Source organism: Xiphophorus hellerii, chromosome 20 (assembly GCF_003331165.1).
Source record: "Xiphophorus hellerii strain 12219 chromosome 20, Xiphophorus_hellerii-4.1, whole genome shotgun sequence".
NCBI lineage: Eukaryota > Metazoa > Chordata > Actinopteri > Cyprinodontiformes > Poeciliidae > Xiphophorus > Xiphophorus hellerii.
In genome coordinates, this window is record NC_045691.1 from 23,797,937 (window position 1) to 23,806,442 (window position 8,506).

General features: G+C 42.9%; 1 long non-coding RNA gene across 3 annotated transcripts; it reads right to left on the reverse strand.

The window, feature by feature from the left end:
• Nucleotides 1-5,984: 5,984 nt before the first annotated feature.
• On the reverse strand, nucleotides 5,985-7,826 carry LOC116711203 (uncharacterized). 3 transcript variants are annotated; one of them, XR_004337186.1, is made up of 4 exons: nucleotides 7,610-7,826; nucleotides 7,390-7,451; nucleotides 7,247-7,309; nucleotides 5,985-7,072 (listed from the first exon to the last, which is right to left on the reverse strand). It is a non-coding gene; the product is annotated as an uncharacterized LOC116711203 (long non-coding RNA). The 3 variants fall into 3 exon arrangements; XR_004337185.1 differs by having other exon boundaries at nucleotides 7,390-7,826; XR_004337184.1 differs by having other exon boundaries at nucleotides 7,247-7,826.
• Nucleotides 7,827-8,506: the final 680 nt, after the last annotated feature.

Consider the following 8,506-nt stretch of genomic DNA (forward strand, 5'->3'; position numbering starts at 1 on the left):
TCAGCATCTTGAAGTCCATCAGTCTGAAACTTTAAAGGTTCAGGCTGGGCAGTGACAGGTTCATTTACTTCACAAAACCCATCATTGCATGCTGCATCTGAGCTCATCTCATTATCTGGAGGAGTTTCTTCAGATTGCTGCAAATCGAAACACTGAGGGGATCTGTTTACTGAGTTCAGTTCAGGTGAAACGTTTGCTTCGGATAATCTGTCTTGTTCAGGTGAGTTGACACTTTCAGGTGAGTTGACATTTTCAGGTGAGTTGACACTTGATGCACCCTGAATATCTCCAGTACTTCCATCTCTTACAAGGGATTGAGTTGTTGGAGCATCAGGTGAGAGGGAATTTTCAGACTCCTCTGTTTCTGCTGAGTGTCGGACTGCACAAGGAGGCTCACTCAACTTGTGAGTTTCAGGCACCACGACATGTGCATCAGGTTTTGACATAACATGAGGGAAGAATGTCCAATCAGGTACATCATCCAAATCTGAGATGATCTCCTCTTCACTCTCGACGACTGGACGTTGTCTTGTTCTGGGCCTCCTGTTTCGACAAGGCTTGACTGTTTCAGTTTCTGCAGCTACTGACAGGAATCCACATGGCAGAAGCAAGTCTCTGTGCAGAGTTCGCACTGGTCCATCTTTACTTTCTGGTTTAACTGTGTAAACTGGCATTTCTCCAGCTCGCTTGAGGACAATATAAACATCCTCCTCCCACTTGTCTGCCAATTTATGTTTTCCACGCAGCTTCACATTTCGTACGAGAACTCGGTCTCCTGTCTGCAAGGTTGATTCAATCACTCGCCGGTCAAATCTGGCTTTATTGCGACTTGCGTTCTTTCCTGCCTTGCTAGTAGCAATACGGTAACTTTCTTCCAACCGAGATTTTAAATTGCCAACATACTGAGAATGAGTCTGCTTAGCAGCATTGGTGGGCAATCTGAAAATCAAATCAATGGGTAATCTGGGCTGTCTCCCGAACATTAATTCGTACGGGGAGAATCCAGTCACATCACTCTTTGTACAATTATAAGCATGTACCAGAGGTTTGACAAAGTCTTTCCAGCGGAGTTTATCTGACTTATCAAGTGTTCCGAGCATTTGAAGAAGAGTGCGGTTGAATCTTTCAACCGGATTTCCCCTAGGATGGTAAGGGGTTGTGCGCACTTTCCTCATGCCAATGAGTTCACAGAGTTCTTTTATGGTTTTTGATTCAAAATCAGCACCCTGATCACTAAGGAGCTTCTCAGGAAAACCATAATGAACAATGAAATTTTCCCAGAGGCATTTTGCTATGGTCTGTGCCCGCTGGTTTGGAGTTGGTATAGCCACTGCATATTTTGTAAAATGATCAGTTATTACTAAAATGTCTTTAGTGTTTGCGCGATCTGGCTCTATTGATAAAAAATCAATGCACACCAGTTCGAGAGGTCGGTAGGTTTTAATGTTCATAAGTGGAGCAGCTTTTTCTGGATGTGTTTTTCGACGAACACATCTCTCACAGGCTTTAACCATTTTATCTATGGTCATGTACATTTTCGGCCAGTAAAATCTGGTTCTTGCCAAATCTACTGTTCGTTCGACTCCAAGGTGGCCCATATCATGATGAAGACTCCTAAGTGCTGTAGCTCTTAGCGCCTCAGGAAGCACAAGCTGATATGAGACATTTGGACCGTCTTTTCGCTTACGATAGAGAATTCCATTCTGGATCTCTAACCGCGACAACTCTCTGAGTAACAAAGGTAGTTCTGGGAGTTCCAACCTAAGGCTGGGACATGGAGTTTCACCAGTCTCCAAGAGTACAATGACTGCATTGATAGCAGGATCTAATGTTTGTTTTTGCCTCAACTCTTCTTCTGAAAATGAATGGACCAGAGGGGACCCATCCACTTGTTCCTGCTGGAAGCAGTCGGGAATGGCTGTGGACTGGTGAGTGAGGGATTCAACTAATGTCAACCCAGGAGCGGTGGCTTGAACACCAGCTACAGATGAAGTAACCATATGACGTTCACAAATTGCCTTTATCACTTCCTTGGGAACAGTTTCTGGATTGTCAGGATTGCTCAGATGGTACAGTGTGAACTGCCGGATTCTCTCACTCTCCTTCTTGGATGCATAATCATCCTTTGGTGGATCGTGAGGTCGGCGAGAGAGTGCGTCAGCATCTAGATTTTGCTTTCCGGCTCTGTACTGAAGATTGAATGAGTAAGTAGAAAGACTGGACAACCACCTGTACCCTGTCGCATCAAGCTTTGCGGATGTTAAAATATATGTCAGTGGGTTGCTGTCAGTCACTACTGTGAAGTCTGTACCATATAGGTAATCAGAAAATTTTTCTGTGACTGCCCACTTAAGGGCCAAGAATTCGAGCTTATGAGCCGGGTACTTCCTCTCGCTCTTTGAAAGTCCTCGACTCGCAAAAGCTATGACTCGAGATTGACCATCTTGAACCTGATATAATGCAGCCCCCAGGCCAACAGTGCTGGCATCTGTATGTAGGACATACGGAAGTTGGGGGTCTGCAAATCCTAAGACTGGAGCTGATGTTAGCTTTCCTATTATGTCATCAAAGGCTTTCTGACATTGGGATGTCCACCGCTCACCAAAGGATTCCTTTGGGTTGCGATACTCTGGACTTGGATTTATCTTCTGCTTCTTGTTCAGCTTTCTGAGTGGTGGATAACCAGACGTTAGTTCATTAAGTGGTTTTACAATAGTAGAGTACCCTTGAATGAACCGTCGATAGTATCCAGCAAATCCTAAAAAGGATTGAAGTTCTTTAAGATTTGCGGGGATTGGCCAGGTATTTAAGGCCGCAACTTTTTCAGGATCAGTTTCAACTCCTCTCTCAGAAACAATGTGACCAAGGTATTTCACTGATGTTTGAAAGAACTTGCACTTCTCTGGTGCCAGTTTCAAACCATATGTCATCAATCGTCCAAGAACACGCTGCAAGCGCTGTTCATGTTCTTCCAGGGACGATGAGAAAATAATCAGGTCGTCAATGAACACTAAAACTTCTTTTAGGTTCATATCACCAACACACTTTTCCATCAGTCTTTGGAAAGTTGAAGGTGCATTCGTTATTCCTTGGGGCATCCTGTTAAATTCCCAGAATCCAACTGGACACACAAATGCAGTCTTATGCTTGTCTGCTTCTTCCATTTCGACCTGATAGTAGCCTGACTTGAGGTCTAAAACAGAGAACCACTTAGAACCAGCAAGTGCAGTGAAAGCATCTTCCAGTTTTGGAAGAGCGTAGGCGTCTTTAATGGTCTGCATATTCAGCTTTCTGTAATCCACACACAGACGAACAGAACCATTCTTTTTGCGAACCACAACGATTGGGGAAGCAAATGGGGATTCAGATTCCCGTATGACTCCAGATTCAAGGAGTTCCTGTAGATGTTGTCTCACAGCATCCACATCGTTGGGGTGTATCGGACGTGCTCTTTGCTTAAAAGGCGTCTCATCGCTGAGCTTGATTCTGTGTTTCACCTTATCAGTATGGCCAAAATCTAGGTCATTCTGAGAGAAAACGTTTGGCATGGTGTTTAACATTTTTGTTATTCGCCTTTTCCATTCAGTGGATAAAGGTGAATCTCCAAAATCAAAGCTCAGTTCTGGGGAAGACTTTGCTTGAAATTGAGAACCATCTGGTTCATTGACAGTGTGTTCTTTGTGTAACACCTGTACTATAGCATTAACATCTGCCACAATGGTTTTGGGAGGAATGACTATATCATGATTGGTGTCATTTCTTAGTAAGACAGGAATATGACATGAGCGTTTGCTTGGTAGAGTTACTGCAATCGCTGAAACGAGTAAGCCATTCGGTAGAGAAGAAGCTGATGGTTGCTCAAGAATGACATCTCTCTGAATGTTCAATTGATCAACATGAACAGAAGCTTCAACAACAGTGGTCTGTCTTGCAGGAACAACTCTAGGCAACTTGCCCGTTAGTTCTGCACAACCAAGACTGCTGTAGTTAAGCTCCCTTTGTCGTATCTCAAGTATTTTGAGAACAGCCTGATATCCATTCATCAAAGGCTGAAAAGATGAACGTTTCCGGTAATCAGCATAAAGAACGTCTAGTGTGTTTGTGCCTATAAGCACTTGTTCATGGGCTGCAGAGCGGAGGTGAGGAATAACCAAGGCCAAAGTGTTAATTTCAATATCAGAACCAACAAACTCTTTTGGAAAGGTGATGGTAAGCTCGACATATCCTAAATAGGGAACAAACTGGCCATTAGCACTCTCCACTTCAAGCAAATCATTTAAAGAATGAATGGTCAGATCAGAAAGGTGTTCTTCATAAAAGGACAGGGGCACAGTTGTGACTTGTGAACCTGTGTCCAGGAGACAGTTTGTGTCTTTCCCTACAATGTATACTTGAGCTGTGGTTTTAGTTCCCACAAGGCCATGTGGCAATTTTGACCCTTCTACCTCAACACTCTTGACAACAGATTTTATGGTTTCGGGACTGGAGTTTTGTAACTTCGCTCCCATATGTCCCTCTATGAGAGCAGACACTAGTTTAAATGTGTCTCACTTTGAGAAGCATTGGAAGCTTCCCAAGCAGCCTGCTTTTCTCTCAGCTGTTTTTTCTTAGCTGCTACAAGGGAAGGATTTGGTGCTTTATCACAGACTGAAACAACATGGCCATCCTCTCCACACTGGAAACAGTACCAGGGACGTGGTCTGCCATTTGCTTTAAATGTGGAAGGATAGCTTGTTTTTGGTTTCACCACATGGGCTTCATGTGTGACACTTAGAGGAACAGACTTTGCTTTTTGTTGTTTAGGTTGTTTTGGCTTTTGACTCCCTGACACAATGCTCTTCACCTGAATGCTGAGGTCAGCAATTTGTTGCTTGAGCATCTCAAAGTCAGTCTTATTTATCAAATCATTTGTGTCATGTGCAAGATGCACTTGTGACATGGCACGCTGCTTGCAAGCACCAGACTTAGTATGGCTGAAATGCTGTCGCATGCGAGTCATTTTTGCAGCCTGTTTATCTTCTTCTGTCCTAAGAAGGAGCAACAATTCTGCAAAGGTAGGAGGTTTTTCTTTCTTTTGTTCTAACTGAAGATCGACTATTAAAGTGTTCTCCCAACAGCCTCTACAGAACTGCTTTAAAAGCTGTTGGTCAAACTCTTGAGCTGACACACCACCACGTCTCATTGTTTTGCTTAAAGCAGTGTGCAATCTCTGCAGGAAAACAGAAGGTAATTCTCCATCATTCTGGAACGTGCTAATGAACCTAGCATAAAGCTCGTCACCGTCTTCAACCGTTCCGTAGGCGGAGTCAAGCAACTTGAGGTAAGTTGAGGGACTAGACTGTGGGCTCAAATGTTTGATCATTTCAGAAGCAGGAGGAAGAAGACTGTCCAATACACGATGTGTGCAATGCAAGTCTGACACAGATGGATCTCTGATAAGAATTTCGACACTTGCACGCCATGTATCATAATCTGCTTCATGGCTTGGTCGTGGACTCTTGCCTGAAAAAGCTCTGAGTCTACTGGGTGAAGCAAACTGGGGTGAGTTATCATTACTGCGCACCACATGCTCAACCACCACTCGCTGAACTGCAGGTGGATTGACATCGATTAGGGGCGTAGCAGTGGATTCAGATGAGACAGAGAAAGTCTGCGAGGGATTGAGATCAATCAGGTTTTTTCTGAAAATGGAAGGGATGAGAGGCTTACTTGGATCATTTGCTGATGTCAAAGTCATGGGATCTGTAGGCATCACTGACTGAGGGGTTTCAGAAGATGGGACATTTCTTTTGATGGTTGAATCTTTTTGTGGGGTCGGACTCTGCGGAACTGAGGATTCTGGATCAGTCTGAAGTGATTGGGAAAAGGCACATTCTGCAGATGAAACCAGATTTTTAAGTTCTTCTTTCAACATTTCTCCTAATGAATTTCCACTCAGCCTGGCAATTTCAGAGAGCTGTTCCATGTACATCTTAGTAGCTTTGCTTCTGGCATCTATGGTGTAGACACTTCCTAAAGCCTTTAACTCATACACAATGCCTGCTTGAGTCATGCTTGGAAACTGAAGAGGCAACAATGGTTCCAATGTCTGCATGGCAGTTTCATGTGCAAACTCAACGATCATGTTTTTATGGTAATCTGACTTAGGATCATCTAAGCAAATGTAACGGTTAATGGAACCATACTTCTGGAGAAAGGTTGACACTTCCTCATCTGTCTCTGACCCTGTTAAACCACTAACAACCACAGAATGGGGAATTTGGATGGACTCCCGGAGTACCACATCCATATTTGGTTTTTTATTTTTTTTTTGTTTTTAAGGAGAAGTACTTGGCACGTTCTAACAATATGTGTAAGATGTCTGACACTTAAACACACACACTCATGCTCCTGGCTGGCTCGCCATAGCTTCCTCTGTAACACAGTAGAGAAGGGTATTACATATATTTTGGATAAATGGGCCAATAGGTTCGGCTATCGGAGCACAGTGGAGTGTTTAAATGACACACAAGGGCAGTTGGGTGTATTTAAAGAACTGGTTTTAGTGACAGAAAACACACAATTAACAGTTGCACAAAACACACAATTATGAAAATAAAATTACACACAATAAAATGAAAAAAAAAAAAAGAAATAACAATAATACTTGGCCAAGTGCTAATTCTTAATTTCAAATAATTCGGGTGCACCCTGGTAATCTGCACTCCAAATTGTATTAGTCAGCAGATTAATCAAATTAATCCCAATTTGGTTTGATTCAACTTCATTCACAGGAGAATTTCCACCACAGCTGTGCGTCACAATGTCCGAAATAAAACAATCCAAACAGTATTGTCCAAAAATCAATAAATAAAAAAAAAACAATAATAATGGAGAATGTCAGCTGTAGGTTTCACACATAACCGTGTGTGAAGATGTATGTTGCTCTCCTACCACACCGCAGGGTGCAGCATGACTCCAAATGGGATAGACGAAATCTGGTTCTCTCTTTAGGTCCAGGTGGGAAGGCTCGCCATCAATATCAAAGGAGGGATCCACTTCAGGAATGATCCAGTATAAAAAAAAACCTGACCTGTCAACAGACAGGACCAGCAGAAATACAGGACTTTACCAAGCCGTTCTAGCTTTAATCCTTCTTTCCAACACAGTAACAAAACATTACCTAGTTACTAAAACAACGGATATTTTTTTAACAACAATGTAACAAACGACAAAAACACAAATAAAAGGCTCCGAATATGCTCACCGATCTCAGTGCGACACACTTCAGACAACCGTATAGTGGGTCTCAATCCGGATGCGTGGGGCACTAAACGATGTAACAAGGCATATTTGATCTAAATAATATAAACTTAATAAAATAAAATTATGTTAAAGCCTAAATTTTACCTTTTATCTACGAAGAACAAGCTGAAATAACTGCCAGAAAGAGCCAACGATTCCTAACGGCTCTAACGGTAAAAAACTGAAGTTCAGTTTGTATTCATTTAATAAATAATTTCCAGCACAAAAGCTGGACAATCAACATAAAATCTATTTACAAAAGAGTTTATCCACAATACAGTTAATACAGCACGTAAAAAATACTTTTAACTGTCGGGATACATACTCTGGCGCTGCCCCGCTCAGCAGTCTCACCGCGTCGGATCTCTAGAGCAAAACCAACGGTACTGCAGACCCGGGGGAGAAGGGCGGGATCCACAACGGCAGCCTGCACCCTGATTGGTCCAGACGCTCTGGAAACCAAACTTCTCATTGGCCAGGCAGACCACCCAGCTTCCTTAACCTCTTCTCTTAAAGTGGCATACCCACTTTATGTGGGTTACAGACTGACAGCAGAACAGGTGATTGCCTGCTCATTGTCATTCGAGCAGTCAGCTGTGCGTGAAGGTCAAGACAAGGAACAAGCCAATCAGAGGAGAGAGATGAGACTGAAGTGTGATTGACTTGGTGGCTGCTGGTGGAGGAGCTGTTAGGTGAGTTTGGGGCTTCAGATTGAGGAGTGCGTATGTGTGTTAGGAGGGGGGTTTATGTAACAAACAGTATATGCATGAGAAATTGGTAGATGAAAGGGCCCTGGTTGCCATGACGGCACACTTGGTGGGACGAAATGTCTTCTTGGCCTTGATGATATGACAGCATTGATGGTTTTAGGTTATGAGGATGTGTGTGTGGGCGTGTCTGCGTTTGTGTGTATGTAAGATACTTAAAGGCCCATTGACTGTTGCCTTGCAATGCCTGTTTTCACATCCTGTCTCATTATGGCCACAAACTTCAGTCATTATTTGGACAATTGGGAAAAACATGATGCTTTGCCCCATTGTGAATGGGAAGGAAAATGATACATAATTTCCCAGTTTTATAAAATCTAAGATGCCATGCATTTGTATTTGGCCTCTTTTACTCTAACCAAAGTAAAATTAAATGCAGCCACCTGCCTGTAGATGACTGTTGTGTCATCTCAATATAAACGCAACTTTTCTGTAAAGACCTAAGATCACAGCAT